The sequence below is a fragment of the Camelus bactrianus genome, chromosome 7, assembly GCF_048773025.1.
Source record: "Camelus bactrianus isolate YW-2024 breed Bactrian camel chromosome 7, ASM4877302v1, whole genome shotgun sequence".
Lineage (NCBI taxonomy): Eukaryota > Metazoa > Chordata > Mammalia > Artiodactyla > Camelidae > Camelus > Camelus bactrianus.
Window position 1 is genome coordinate 22,241,735 of NC_133545.1, and position 14,767 is coordinate 22,256,501.

At 43.6% G+C, this 14,767-nt stretch overlaps 1 protein-coding gene and 1 pseudogene across 4 annotated transcripts in view; one reads left to right on the plus strand and one right to left on the minus strand.

Moving 5' to 3' along the window:
• The window catches only part of GRM8 (glutamate metabotropic receptor 8), a 678,033-nt gene that overhangs the window by 148,576 nt on the left and 514,690 nt on the right, over positions 1 to 14,767 (plus strand). The gene's annotated exons all lie outside the window — the stretch shown is intronic.
• LOC123614704 (ATP synthase F(0) complex subunit C2, mitochondrial pseudogene) overlaps positions 4,120 to 14,767 on the minus strand; it is an 86,093-nt pseudogene continuing 75,445 nt past the window's right edge.

The window sequence follows — 14,767 nt, forward strand, 5'->3', positions numbered from 1 at the left end:
CATAATACAGTGGTGATTTTAGAAACAGTTCTAGGTCCACATAGTCAAGGGTCATAGAAATGGGTGATTTGACACTTTGGTCTCTAAAAATTAGGTTTAGTGTAACTTTCATTTAAAGAACGTAAAATTATGATTTGACCTGATTACTTTGGATTTGTAAATTCCAACATGCACCATATTCTCTTAAGTGTGAATGTTTGCTTACCAGTCTGTCTCTCTCTCTCTCAATTTGTCTTATTATCCCCCAATCCAAGGTTGTCCTTAAGTAATTCATTGAAAGGAGAGGGAAATAATATTTATTAGTGCTTACTTTACATGTACCATCTAACTGAGTTTTCACTAGGCCATGAGGCATATATTATATCTGTTTTACAGATGGGAAAACCAAGGCTCAAAAAAAGTACATAACAGCCCAAGAAAACCTAATCAATTAGTAAGTGATAGCATGGGTTACAGAGCCAAAGTTCTTTGACTCTGTAAGTTCATGTTCTTTTTACTGCCTCTTGCTATTTGTCTTTTGAGGTTGTAGACCTTGGTTCCTGCAGTCATGCTTCCAGTCCTTGTCCTGCCAAGGTGCAGGGAGGACATAGAGACTGTGCTCTTTAAACAGCCTAATTTTTTGCCTGTCCTTCTCTCTCCCCTCACTCATTGTGCTTTTGTGCTGCACCTTATGACCGGAGCATTTTGTAACGTGCCTGTGTGAATCCTCTTCCATCTTCTGGAAATGCTGCATCCTTAGTGTCTGTCTGGAGCTGTTTTCGTTCTTGAAGACCCAACATTAATGATACCTCCTTAGTGAAACCTTCCTAGATTCCCATAAGGGGTTAGTTGAGCTCTTTTCTGCACTTGCAAACCTTTGTACACACCTTGAGTGGAGAAAGTGTTGACCTGAAACAAATAGATATTCTTCCAGCCAAGATGGGTTTATTCAGGATCAGCAGAGACATGTCTGCAACTATGGCAAGCCCCAAGGGAAGGAGCATGCTTTTAAAAAAAAAAACTTTTTTTTTTTAAGTGAAGTATAATCAGTTTACAATGTTGTATAAATTTCTGGTGTGCAGCACGATACTTTAGACATATAGGAATGTACATATATTCATTTTCATACTCTTTTTCATCAAAAGTTACTATAAGATATTGAATATGGAAAAATATCCCACGTTCTTGGATTGGAAGAATTAATATTGTTAAAATGTCCATACTGCCCAAAGCAATCCAGAGGTTTTAATGCGATCCTTATCAAATTACCCAGGACATTTTTCGCAGAATTAGAACAAATAATTCTAAAATTTATATGGAACCACAAAAGACCCAGAATTGCCAAAGCATTACTGAAGAAAAAGAATGAAGCTGGAGGAGTAACCCTCCCAGACTTCAGACAATACTACAGAGCTGCAGTAATCAAAACAGCATGATATTGGTACAAAAACAGACATATGGATCAATGGAACAGAATAGACAGCCCAGAAATAAGCCCACAAACTTTTGGTCAATTAATCTTTGACAAGAGGCAAGAACATACAATGAAGTAAAGACAGCCTCTTCAGCAAATGGTGTTGGGAAAACTGGACAGCTGCATGTAAATCAATGAAGTTAGAACACTCCCTCACACCATACACAAAAATAAACTCAAAATGGCTTAAAGACTTAAACATAAGGCAAGACACTATAAACCTCTCAGAAGAAAATGTTGGCAAAACATTATCTGACATAAATCTCAGCAATGTTCTCCTAGGGCAGTCTACCCAAGCAATAGAAATAAAAGCAAAAATAAACAAACGGGACTAATTAAACTTATAAGCTTTTGCAGAGCAAAGGAAACTACAAGCAAAACAAAATGACAACCTACAGAATGGGAGAAAATATTTGCAAATGATGCGACTGACAGAGGTGTAATTTCCAGAGTATATAAACAGCGTGTACAGCTTAATAACAAGAAAACAAACAACCCAATCCAAAAATGGGCAGGAGACCCAAACAACTAATTCTCCAATGAAGAATTGGCCAATAGGCAAATGAAAAAATGCTCAGTATCACTAATTATCAGAGAAATGCAAATCAAAACTACAATGAGGTATCACCTCACATCAGTCAGAATGGCCATCATTAAAAAGTCCACAGACTATAAATGCTAGAGAGGGTGTGGAGAAAACGGAACCCTCCTACTCTGTTGGTGGGAATGTAAACTGGTGCAACCACTATGGAAATCAGTAGGGAGATTTCTCAAAAAACTAAAAATAGACTTACCATATGATCCAGCAATCCCACTCCTGAGTATATATCCAGAGGGAACCTTAATTCACATGCACCCCAATGTTCATAGCAGCACTATTTACAGTAGCCAAGACATGGAAACAACCTAAATGTCCATCGACAGATGACTGGATAAAGAAGCTGTGGTATCTTTATACAATGAAATACTATTCAGCCATAAAAAAATTAAAATAATAATGCCATTTGCAGCAACATGGATGGTCCTGGAGATTGTCATTCTGAGTGAAATAAGCCAGAAAGAAAAAAAAAATTACCATAAGATATCACTTATACGTGGAACATATTTTTATAGAGGGGAAAAGGAAGTTGGGAAGGCGACAGTAAACTTGGGAGGGCTTTTCATTGGCTGAGTCCTTTCCAGGAAAGAGGAGGCTTCCTCTTCGCCCTCTGGGACTCTGCTGTCCTCACAGGGCCTGAGAGCTGCCCATTCTGGTCTCCCAACTCTCTTTCATTTAAGTTTCTGTTTATTAGTTTTTTATAAAAGCCTTTATTTCACGGTCTCAGTCAGGACTCAAACTTAAGCCGAGAGAATTTGGGGTTCAGAAACATAAAAAGTCTAGGAGTAAATCTGACCTCGGGTAGGCTTAGCTCCACATTTTAAAGTGAAGTTGACGGGAGTGCATCGTGTTCCAGCTCTGGCTTCTGCTGTCTCATGTGTTGGCTTTATCCTCCGGTCTCTTCCACGTGGTGGGGAGAGGGCCGCCAGCAACTGTGGGCCAGCGGGCTGCCAGCTCAGCAGCTGCACTGGTTTCCTAGAGCTGCCGTAACAAATCACCACACTGTGTGACTTAAAGCAAGAGAAATTTATCCTCCCACTGCTGTGGGGCCAGAAGTCCAAAATCAAGGTGTTTGCAGGGTTGGCTCCTTCTGGAGGCTCCGAGGGACCATCGGTTCCATGCCTCTCTCCTGGCTGATGGTGGCTGCCAGCAATTCTTGGCATCCCTTGGCTCCTGGCTGCATAGCTCTGATCCCTGTCTCCATGGTCACATCACCTTTCTCTCTGTGTGTTTGTGTCTTCTCTTTTTCGGTTTCTTATAAGGACACTTGTCAGTGGATTTAGGACCCACTCTAATCCAAGATAGTCTCATCTTGAATTCCTTCCCTTCATTCTATTGGTGAAGGCCCTTATTCCAAATTAGCTCCCATTCTGAGGTTCCCGGTGGTTATGTCTTCTTGGGGGATACCTTCAGCCTGCTCCGGCAGCCTTAGTGGGAAGGGTGTGCCTCACTCCCAGCTGTTCCTGCAGAGGTCCAGACTCGGCCCTGCCATGTTGGGGTTCGGTCCATCCCTCAAGTAGTCACTGTGGCCCTAAGGAAGGCACTGTTCATGGAGGCCAGGCCTGGGTCACATGCCCATCTGGAGCTGGGGAGAGAAAGGTGGGGTGAGCCCCACTTGAAACACATGGTCAAAGCCACAGGGAGGGGTCATTCCTCAATGCTCTTCTGGAACAAGGGAAAAAGGCTGCCAGGCAGGCGAACCACTGTGCATCCTGTGTGCTGTTGGTCTGTCGACGTCTCTGCTTCTCATCTAGACCGTGACCTTCTCAGGGTAGCAGCCACCCAGGCTTGGTCTTACTCACCGGCGCCTGGGGCATGAGGGAGCTCTATCAACATATGTTAAATTGTCACAGGAGCTAAAATCTCCCTGAAAAATAGGACTGCAACCGTGAATCATAATATTTGTCAAAAATAGTTTTGGCCTCCGTCTGAATGATAACGAGCAAAGCACTTTCAAGGACAAGAAAAGGCTTGAGTGGCGTGTTCTCCTCAACTCTGAAGAGGCTCTGCCTTCTGTTCTGCCTCTCAGCTGAGTGTGTTGGGAACCAGAGGAATTAAACCAGGGGCTTCACACCCATCGGTAGGAGCCCCCGTCCGCCGACTCAGCAGTCATCTGGGGGAAGACGTAGACTCCGCCCACCGCCACCACCACCAATGGGGGTCCAGTCTGTGAAAATAGCGCAAACCACACAGTGGCCGAGGAGCTGCCTTCTCAGCCGTGGACCAGTTCTGACCACTAGCTGACTGGCCCGCGGTCAGAGGAGCCCAGGTCATGAGGAAAGAACTACAGTATTTTGTTTGGCTGTTTTAAACATGGCTGAATTCTCTATTTTCAAAGAAGTTGTTTTAGTTCTTTTTGTGGCTTCTAAATCAATGAATTTTTAATTTCTCCATAAAGAAAAAAAAAAAAAAAAAAAAAAAAAAAAAAAGAACTCCCTGGAGGACTGTAAAGACTATGGAAGACTTAGGTGTTCTCTGCATCTGAAAGGGAGAAAGGCACTCTGGGAAAGCCCTGTTATTGAGAGCTGACTTAAAAAGTGTCAGTGTAATCGGCATGTTGAATACGTTTCATTCCATCTTGCCACTTCTTTGTTTTTAAAATGCAACTCCTTTATTTTAAGCAAATTCTTTAAGCAACTTCCTTTTTTTTTTTTTTTCCTACTAATGTCTCACATGTGATGGTCCAGCTCCCTGCACTCCCTCCTCTGGAGGACATCTTGACTTCAGATGCTTTGTCCTTTAGTTGCTTCCAAATATGTGAAAAGCCTCATTTTAGTTATTAAAATGGCCAGCCCAGTGGACTAAAACTGAATTTCAGCCCAGCTGAAAGTTCCTTCCCTGCCACAACTTGGAGCTGCTTTGGGCTGGAACCCTGCAGCGGAGAAAGCGAGCTGTGGCTCGCTGCGTCTCTGCTGTCCCTCGGTGCCCTGTCTCCCCCACGCCAGCTGCCTGGCCCAGCCGTAACAACCTGGAGCAGTTACCAAAGCACTGGCAGAGGTATTCCTGGGGTGGGACGGCTCCAGGACCTGTCCTTGCATGAAGGTGTTTCCTCCTCTTTTCCCTGCTTATTTTCTCCTTGGAGAAACTTTGGTTTTCTCCCTGGCTTTTGGCATTGGGCCCTCCATGTGGGCTGACATATGCTTCGGGTCTTGATCTCAGCAGCATGAACTTGTAAGTTCAACTTTTCTCTCCCTTGCTTGTAAACAAAAAGCTGGAGGTAGGACTTGATTAACGAAGGTGGAATGGGAGCAGAACTCTGGCTTATTTTATTTATGCTACAACAGGAGATGTCCCTAGGTCACGCTGGATTAGATGTACTGCACACTGACTGTGGGCAAGGCACTGTGATGGACACTGGGGAGGAGCACGAAGATGGATGTGACGTGACTGTTACCCTCCAGTTGCTTAGAGCCAGAATGAGAGAACACGGCTGCTCCGTAGAAGTGCCGGTCATGAGCTGTGTGAATGCAGAGGACGAGGCAATGGGTTCTAACCTGGAACGTTGTGGGAGGGCTAACAGAGGGGAAGCGCTGGGTGGTGCTGAAGGAAGAGGAGAGGCATGTAGCTGGAGACCTGGGAGACAGATATTAGCATTTCTAACAATGTATGCTTCGTGGAGTTAAAGATTTTCATTGCTAAATGCACAAGATTGCTTTGAAAATCTCAATTATAAAAATAATTCATTTGCTTCCTCCAGCATACATGCCTTCGTTTTTTTCCTCAGTTCACTTTTATGATCAAGAAGGACCTGATCCATTGATGGGATTCATGTTTCTGAGTTCCCAACGTTCTTGGCATGCTTTGTTTTCTCCCATAGCTTTTCCATGTTCATGTGATAAATATTTGTTATTTTGTTCTTAATCTGAAACATTCGGTGGCCTGAGTGTCATTGTTATTGAAACGGTGGTGTTTCCTTCACCAGCCTTTAGTAGCAGTGATTCCTAAACAGGGACCAGAATGGGTAGGTGAGTGAGTGAAGGTGCAGAAACACTTCTTAATATCTTCAGGCTTGGCCAAGGTGATTGGGTCCTGGAATCACTGGAGAGCTCCTTTAGCAGTTACCTTTTCTTCCTTTCTGTAGATGTAACAAAATTATGTCACGACTTTGTTTTAATGACTTATAAAATACAAGGTTTATTGCAACCTCACGTCCCTCGGATTATTGATGGTCTTGTGTTCCCTGAGAACTGTAGAGCTCCTTTCCTCTGTCATGAAGGAGACTTGCGGCTTCATGTCTTGTTTCCTGTAACAAGACAGGGTCTAGAGTACACCCCCTCTTCCCCAGTCTACTCTCACAATGCATGTACTCAAGTGCGCAGCTGCTGGAGACAGCAAGATGGCAGTTCAGCCTAGCGCCTTGAAAGAGTCCACCCCCTAATCTGTTTTCTGTCTGAAGATCCTTTTGTTTGCAAGTATCTTGAAGTGAGCTCTCGGTCCACCTATATCCTTTTTCATTGCTCATGCAATTATTACTTTCTTGTTTACCAGTTCTCCTTAGAGGCTGGGAAACAGTTTTGTAGCCCCTGAAAAAAACCTTATAATTTTCCCCAAGGAAAGATGGTGCTACTTGCTATTTCTAGATACCTTGGGTGATTTCTAGGCCCTGTATTACATTATGAGGTGATAAGACACTTCTTTTCCCCCAACTGAGGAAAGCCACAGGTGTAACCTCTAGAAGTCATATTTCTTCTAAGGTTTCCAATACATTTATAAAGTACCTGGTTTCATATATCCAGGTACTGTGTTGTTAGGTGTTTGGGTTGCCAAAATGAACAGAACACAGCACTGTCTCCCAGGAATTTACATTCTAGAGGGGAAGTTATTTACAGCGGTTGGCGAATTCTCTATTGAGGCTCTGGGAAAGCAGGGATGAAAGTACTTTATTTTGCCCAGATCTCGGGAAACACTTTCACAAAATAATAATTGCTTGAACTGATTTGGGGAGGAAGGGGGTTGGCATTTAAGGCAGAGGGGAACAGCATTTGCAAAAGTTTAAACCCAAGATTATGGCAATTTTAAAAGCATGCAAATATTTTTATATAGGGTGTTGCAAGGAGTTTGGGGTTTTTTTTGGTGGGGTGAGAAGAATGACAGGAGATGAGACTGGAAAATAAATGAAGGCAGGATTGTAAAGGACCTTTTTGCCAAAGCGAGGAGATAGGGCCATTGAAGGATTTAAAATAGGGCAGCAGCATGACCAGATTTGTGCTTTAGGGAGATCCCTCTGACAGCAGATTGAAAAATGGATGGAGAGACTCAATCCATCTGTAGGCAGCAAGATGAGTTAGTAGGTTATTGCAATAGACCAGGCAACAAGTGACAAGGTCTTAAATAAAGCTGTGGTGGTGAGGATGGAGGTGAGGTGATAAATAGGAGCATTGTTAGAAGAGAATCAATAGGTCTTGGCAAGCAATTGGATGTGCAGAGTGAGGGAGAAGAAAGAGTCAGGAATAACTCCCAAACTTTTGGTTTGGACACCTAGGTAGAAAATTCTGTTGTTAATCAAAATGACAAAAACCAAAGGAAATGTTTTGGAGTGAACTAGTAATTTAAAAAGTTATTAAGTACCCCATTCTGTTAAGTGCACAGGCCTGATGGTCAATTTTATATGTCACCTTGGCTGGGCTATGGTGCTCAAATATATGGTCAAACAGTATTGTGACTGTTTCTGTGATTTTTTAAAAAATGTGATTGACATTTTAATCAGGGGACTTTGAGTCGAGTAGATTGCTATCCCTAATGTGGGTGGGCCACACCCAATCAGTCGAAGGTCTGACTAGAAGAAAAGATTGACTTTTTCCAAGCAAGAGGGTATTCTGCAGCAGCAGTCTTTAGACTTGAACTGCACCACTTAGGGGGCCCTTTCATGGGTCTCCAGCCTTCTGGCCCACCCTACAGATTTTGGATTTGCCAGCTTCCATTACTGCATGAGCCAATTAAAAAAAATAATAAATCTCTTTCTATATGTCTATACATCCTACTGGTTCTGTTTCTTTGGAGAACCCTGACTAAAACAAGTGGCTTTGGGGCCACAATGCCTGGGTCTGAATCCTGTTCTGGCAATTACTCAGTGATCTCACTATGCGACAACATTAGGCAAGTGATGTCTCCAAGCCCAATTTGCCTCATTTATAAACTGAGAATAACAATCATCTTCTATTATTGTTGTGATGATGAAAAGAGAAAATCCATGTAAAGTTTTAAGCTTAGGGTCTAGCATGCAGTAAGCTCTTAAGAAATGTTTACCATCATTATTATAACCAAGGATACATTTACACATTAGTGTTAATGGCTAATGACAGCTCAGATTGTTACCTTTCCCAAGAGGGGTTTATGTGATAATAGGGATCAGGGTTTTCCATTAGAAGAATTAGCCTCTAAGCTTAATGCTTTGCACATTGAACTAACAGGTAAATATTCACTGAATAGTTGAATTACTTCCTGGTACCAGTGAGTAGGATCAGAAAAAGCAGGTTCAAAAGGGAGAAACTGAGGCCCAGAGAGATGAATGACTTAGTGAAGGTCATAGAATGAGTTGGCGGAAAATCTAGCACCAGGACTCAGGTGTTCTGGCTTCTGTATACGGCCCTTTCTCTTGGAGCAAAGGGGCCCACTCTGAAACCACACCGCGTGGCCCATCTCCATGCTGCCAAGCCAGCTCTTGCAGAGCGGACTTTATTTTAAACCCATTTTTGTAGAGCAAAGCACAGGATAGTCAGCCGGTGGCTAGTTTGGTACAATCCTTAATTGACTTATTTCTAAATGGACCAAGACATGGAAAGGCATAGAATTTTTGAAAAAATAAAAATGTTTTCAGGCTTATTGGCCTATACGAATGTGGAACAAAAGAAGTCAGTCATATATTTTGTTGTCTTCCTTTTCTGGTCCAGCCACTTGCCCATGGAGATGTGCTCAGCGTGGACACACTGATCCTCTGTTTATTCTCCTGATCCCCTGCCATTTTCTCGACTGAGTCTTGTGAAATTGCTCTCCTGGAGGCTGTCTCTCAGAAGACAAGTCCAAGGCCTTTTCCAGCCCTCTTCCTCCTTGACCCCGCTCCGTCATCCACTGTGGCTGATACCGCCACCTTCTTCTGGAAACTGTCTTTTTTAACAGCAGGCAAAGCTCCCTCTATATTTCCCTGTTGGCACCTTTACCTCCTCCCACCCCAGTGGTAATGCTTCTGAAGGATCTGTTCTTGGCAGTCTCGTCCAAGCTTTCACTTTGAGCTATCATCTGTGTGTGTGCGTTTGACTCCCCAAACGATGTCTTCCGTCCCGGTGTCTCATCCAAGCTCCAGACACAAGCGCTCTCACTCATATTCATCCACCCTCTCTTTCTCCTTCCCCTGCCTCCCTCCCATTCTGGGCCAGGCACAGAACTAGATACAGGGGTGACATACAAAGACCATAGGTTTTGCCTTCAGAGCTCAGGTTAGCCAGGGGAGAGACAGGTATTGACTTAAACGCAGCCTCAGCGGCTCTAACAGTTTGAAAAGTGCAGACAAAGATGTGACTTAGACGCTGTGGGAACACAGGTAAAGTAAGATCACTAATGTTTAATTGTCTCTGGGGAGAGGTGATGCCAGGGTTGTTCCTTGAAGCCAATATGAGTTGAACTGTGAAGGACGAAAGGCGTTGGCCAGGAATAAAGGCTCTCGGGACCATCCTGTGCAATTGTAGAAAGATTGAGATGTACGTATTTGCAATGGGAAGTTGTTCATCGTGACTGGGGTACAGGCTACATGGATCCAGGGTCGGGGCTTGGGGGGGATGGGGTGGGGTATGTAAGACAATATAGGCTGGGAATTTGGGCAAAGGCTAGCTCAAAAAGGACCTTCTGTGCTCTTCAAGGTTTTTTTTGTTTTTTATTTTAACTATCTCCTCTAATTAGTATCTCATTCTTATAATCTCTCTGACTGAAATGATCTTTTACTTCAAATATTTCTGTTCACCACATTAAATTTCAGCTAATGAGGGGATTCCGGGTGGTGGGTGTTTTGCTTACAGAATGAGTTCATTTCTGGTAAAGGAAAGAAAGGCTGCTTTTGATAGCAAGTCTTGGACCCAATCCAAAGTTGGCTTAAATAATAAGTACATTTTTCTTCCTCCATAACAAGAAGGTTGGAGGTATGTCAATTCCACAGTTGGTTATGTCAATATCCAACCCAGGCGGCAAGGATTTAGCTTCTTCCTGTTTTTCTGCTCTGCTGTCTTTAGCCTTTGGGCTTTCTCTTCATCCTTCTGCCCTCATTGTCTCATTATAGCAGGTCCAGCTATCACACATAGATGGCAACGACCATAGAGAAACAGGAGGAAATTCCTCTTTATGAAGATCCCCATTTTTTAAAAACTAAAAAACCTTTCTCAGAAACCTCCAGAAGACCCCCTTCTCCCATCATTTTTTTTTTTTTTTTTGGCCAGAATTCTGTCATAAGCCTATTTCCAATCAGTGGGGAAATAGAAAATACAATGACAGAGTTAGACTGTGAATGCTTAGTGGTGGCAGAATTGCCACCATGGGGACAAAAATTGGTTTGGGGAGGGGTAAGAGGAGGGTTAAAGTTTCTTCTGCTGCTATTAGAAAGTACCACAAACTTAAGGACTTAAAGACAACACAAATTTATTATCTTCTAGTTCTGGATGTCAGAAGCTCAAAATGTGTCTCACTGGGCCATAATTAAGGTGTCAGCAGGGTTCTGTTCCTTCTAGAAGGCTCAAGGAAAGAATCCACTTCCTTGCCTTTCCTGTCACCTAGAGGCTGCTTGCATCCCTTAGCTCATGGTGGCTCCCTTCTGCCATCTTCAAGGCCTACAATGACCATTTGAATCTTTTCACGATGCCCTCTCTCCTGATCATCTGCCTCCTTTTCCCCATTTAAGGACCTTTGTGATTGCACTGGGCACACCAGGATAATTCAGGATAATCTCCTCATCTCAAATTCAGCAGAATAGCAACATCAATTCCATCTGAAACCTTAATGCCCGTTTGCTTGGTAACCCAACACATATTTACAGATCCCAGAGATTAGGATGTAGAAATGTTTGCAGGGGCAGGGGAGTCCATTATTCTGCCAGCTATGGGGACTAAAAAATTTAAGTGTTACAGTGGTTTGTTGGCCTTCAAAGGGCCATGGAAACAGATGTACAGTGGATCTGTGGTATTAGAATTTCATGGGAGGATTTTAGGGGAGCATTTGAGTAAAAAAATGTCTACAAAGATTTCATGAGGAAGCAAGGAAGGAAAGAATGTTGAGAAATACTGAGTTAAACTAACTAAACCAGGATATACCAGTGGGAGATTTGAGGGACCAGTGTGCTTTGAGGCAAGTGGCCAACCCACTGGTAAGGAGGAAGGGGAAATGGCTATTGGGTCTACAGATCAGCAGGATCTGTTCCAGGGGAGTGGCCTGAAGCTGAGGCAAGAAAAAGGGTGATCAGTAATTGGATAATCGGCAGAGAGCCATTAGCTTTGGCAGGGATGAAGCCATGCAAAATCCGGGTGGTTCCTGCCGCCGTTTGTTCTGCCTCTCCACTATTTTTTATTTGTTTTCATTTTCTCTTTAAATAAACAAAATGATGAAATATCTTATCCTTAGAAAGCATCAAAGTTTGATTGCTACCAACTGTTCCAAAAAATGTAAGTGATGTTGCATCTTACATCACTTCAGTTGTGCTTATGTATGTCATGGTTGGATGGCTTGATGGAAGAGTACTTGGAAGATGCTATCAAACTGGTGGATTCAAAGTATGATGACGAGATTTCCTGTTTCCTTCATATATGCTTTTCTTTGTATGGGCATTGTTTCTTTCTTTCTTTCTTTCTTTCTTTCTTTCTTTCTTTCTTTCTTTCTTTCTTTCTTTCTTTCTTTCTTTCTTTCTTTTTTCACTAACCAATTGTTTATCTAGAAGTTACCATTCGAAACTCCATTACTTCATGAACTGCTCACAAAGCCTTGGAAAATGACTACTAATTTCTAAAATAATTGTACCATTTATCATTACTCAGTCAGGGAAAATGGGCATTTATGTGTGTGTGCTCCCACAATGTTTAGATAGGCTGTTACACCTCTTCCTTTAAAATAGCCCTGATTGCAATGCAAATTGCAAGCTGGGATGCCATCACTGAAAATTGGAACAGCAACAGTTTCGTCTGGGTGATATCCTCTGTTGACAGTGGGTGCTTCGGAGCCCTGTGCTTAGTCATCTTGGATCTCTTCACTGAGAGGACCAGTGTGTGGTCCTTGCAACTAAGGCTGTGCTTTGCATCATCACGTAGTCATTCCCATGGCACACGTGCCTTCTCTGTCTAACAGGACTTATGGCTGCCCTCTGCCGCCTCTACCATTCTGTCAGGCGTGGTACTGAGATGGTGGAGCTGCTCATTAAATTAAACTCAATTCCACAAACAGAATTAAATCCCGGTTCTATGCCAGGGTCTGGGCTAGAGGGGCTGACGAGGACTGACCTATGCCACTGAGCAGCTGTAGTCCTACAAAATGGGTGAATGATAGAACGGTGGTGTGCAGACATGCTGTGCAGGCACAGATGGAGGTGTGGAAAAAGGAATCAGGGAAGGCGGCAAGAGCAGGTGACATTTCGTCTGGATCTTGTTAGTGCAACTGAAGTCAGAACATGCTATTTTAAGCTACAGCCACTTTCTAATGTGGGTGGAAGGAATTTGGATAAGACTAGAACTGCATTTGAGAACAGAGCTTGCAACAACCAAGGTTCTCAAGATAAGAATCTCTTAACCCCAAGCATTTGGGGCTGGGTAACTGGCTCTTGGAGGAACCCGTCCTGTGCATTTTGGGATGCTTAGCAGGATCCCTGGTCTCTACCTACTAGATGCTGTTAGCACCCCCTCACTCGTGACAACCAAAAATGTCTCCAGACATTGTTGAATGTCTCCTGGGGGGCAAAATCACTCCAGCTAAGAAGGACTGCTGTAGGTAGGTTGAGAAGAATACAGAATCCCAAGCAATCCTAAAAAGAAAAGGAAGGGAGACAAGAGAATTGGGAAAGAAGAGTAAAGAGGAGTCAGGGAGATGATAAAAAGTTAGGTTACCAAGGCAGTTACCTGGCCAGTAAAAAAGATTGCTGAAGGAGGGCACTTTCAAAAACAAGAATGTCTGACCAGTTTGAAGTAGATTGCACTGTTTCAATGTAAACAGCCTCACCCAAAGTTTCCTGTACATGTGGTGGTCTTCTGTGTGTGGTTTTGTTTTTGGTGGGAGTTTTTGAAAGGGGTTTGAGTTCAACATACAGCGTAGAACAGGGACTGTCAACGTTTGCCCCAGTACCAGTCCATAACTGGAACTATTTGGTATTAGAGAAGAAGTTGGAATCATAGGTAACCACAAGGCTAGAAATTGCTCTGGAAATGACAGCAATTTGGGGAAAGTCCATGAAGGTACACAGAGAATAAAATGAAGGTTTAGGCTAATACAGTTTAGATCTCAAGGTGGAGGAGTACCTCTGGTTGAGATCTGGGTTATATGGCACAACGCATTGGTTAGAGGAGTATTACTTATGGAAAGCCCTAGCATTTGCCTGGAAGAACACCAGAGGACCAGAGGGAGCACATGGGCATACCTAAGACTTCTGCGTGCTCTTGTTCCAGCCCAGGTGCCCTGCTCAGCACAGATGCACACTTACACACACACATACATGCACTCCATTAAAGATCTGCCCTGGGAAAATAGTATGGACGGAGAACAGCGCAGAATGATAAAAGCTGTCTAAAGGCAGACCGTATGTGCATACCATGTGTGGACAGTGGCTGGAGAACTGGACAAGGAGTCAGAACATAGGGCTTCTGTTCTGGTTCACACCACGGAGGTGTGACCCTAAGGAATCATTTCACCTCTCTGAACTTAATTTCTTCCTCTTTAAGGACTTTGGTTGTACTAAGTTGTCTAACCCCAGACCCTCCCTGCTCTAACATCCTATGAATCCATAAAAAACCTGAAGCGCAACTGGTGTGGGTCCTGTTCTCCACTTGGGCAGGATGTTTGTTTATAGTGCCTGAGCCAGACCAGCTCAACTAATGCCAAACCCAGATTTGGGACGGACACGATGGCCAAGCCTGGAGCGAAGGACCCCATTACAGCCTAAGGCTTCTATCAGCTCCCAGATCCCTGAGGGACCCCTTAAAGGGCATTAAAATCAGGTGTTGTCATGGGAGGAAACAGGAAGAACAGAAGAGAAGAAGCAGCAGGCTGGGCATCCCAGGGGCTTCCTAACGCCGCTCCTGCCTCATCTCAACCTTGTGGACTCTTCCTGTTTTCCTGGCTTTCTTTGAAGCCACACCACTTATTCATTGTTGGTAATGATGAGTCAAAACTGGCCTTCTCTTATTCTCTGACTGTTTGTTGTGTTTTCAAGGTGGGTCTGAATGTGGAAAAGAAGTGGAGGACTTCTGTTCCTGTTGCATAGGAAAGCATTCAAAGTCTATTTGTGCACAGAGCACAGAGGATTTTTAGGGTTAAGATATCATACAGGGAAACTACCCTCTATATCTTAACAGTAGAAACGTGTCGTTATAAATGTGCGCAAACCCATAGAATGTGCACCACCGGGAGTGCACCCTAACGTAAACTGTGGGCTCTGGGTGATGATCTGTCAATGTGGGTGCATCAAGTGTGACCAGTGCACCGCTCTGGCGGGAGGTGCTGATGGTGGGGGAGTCTATGCATGTGCATGTTGGGGAGGGGGC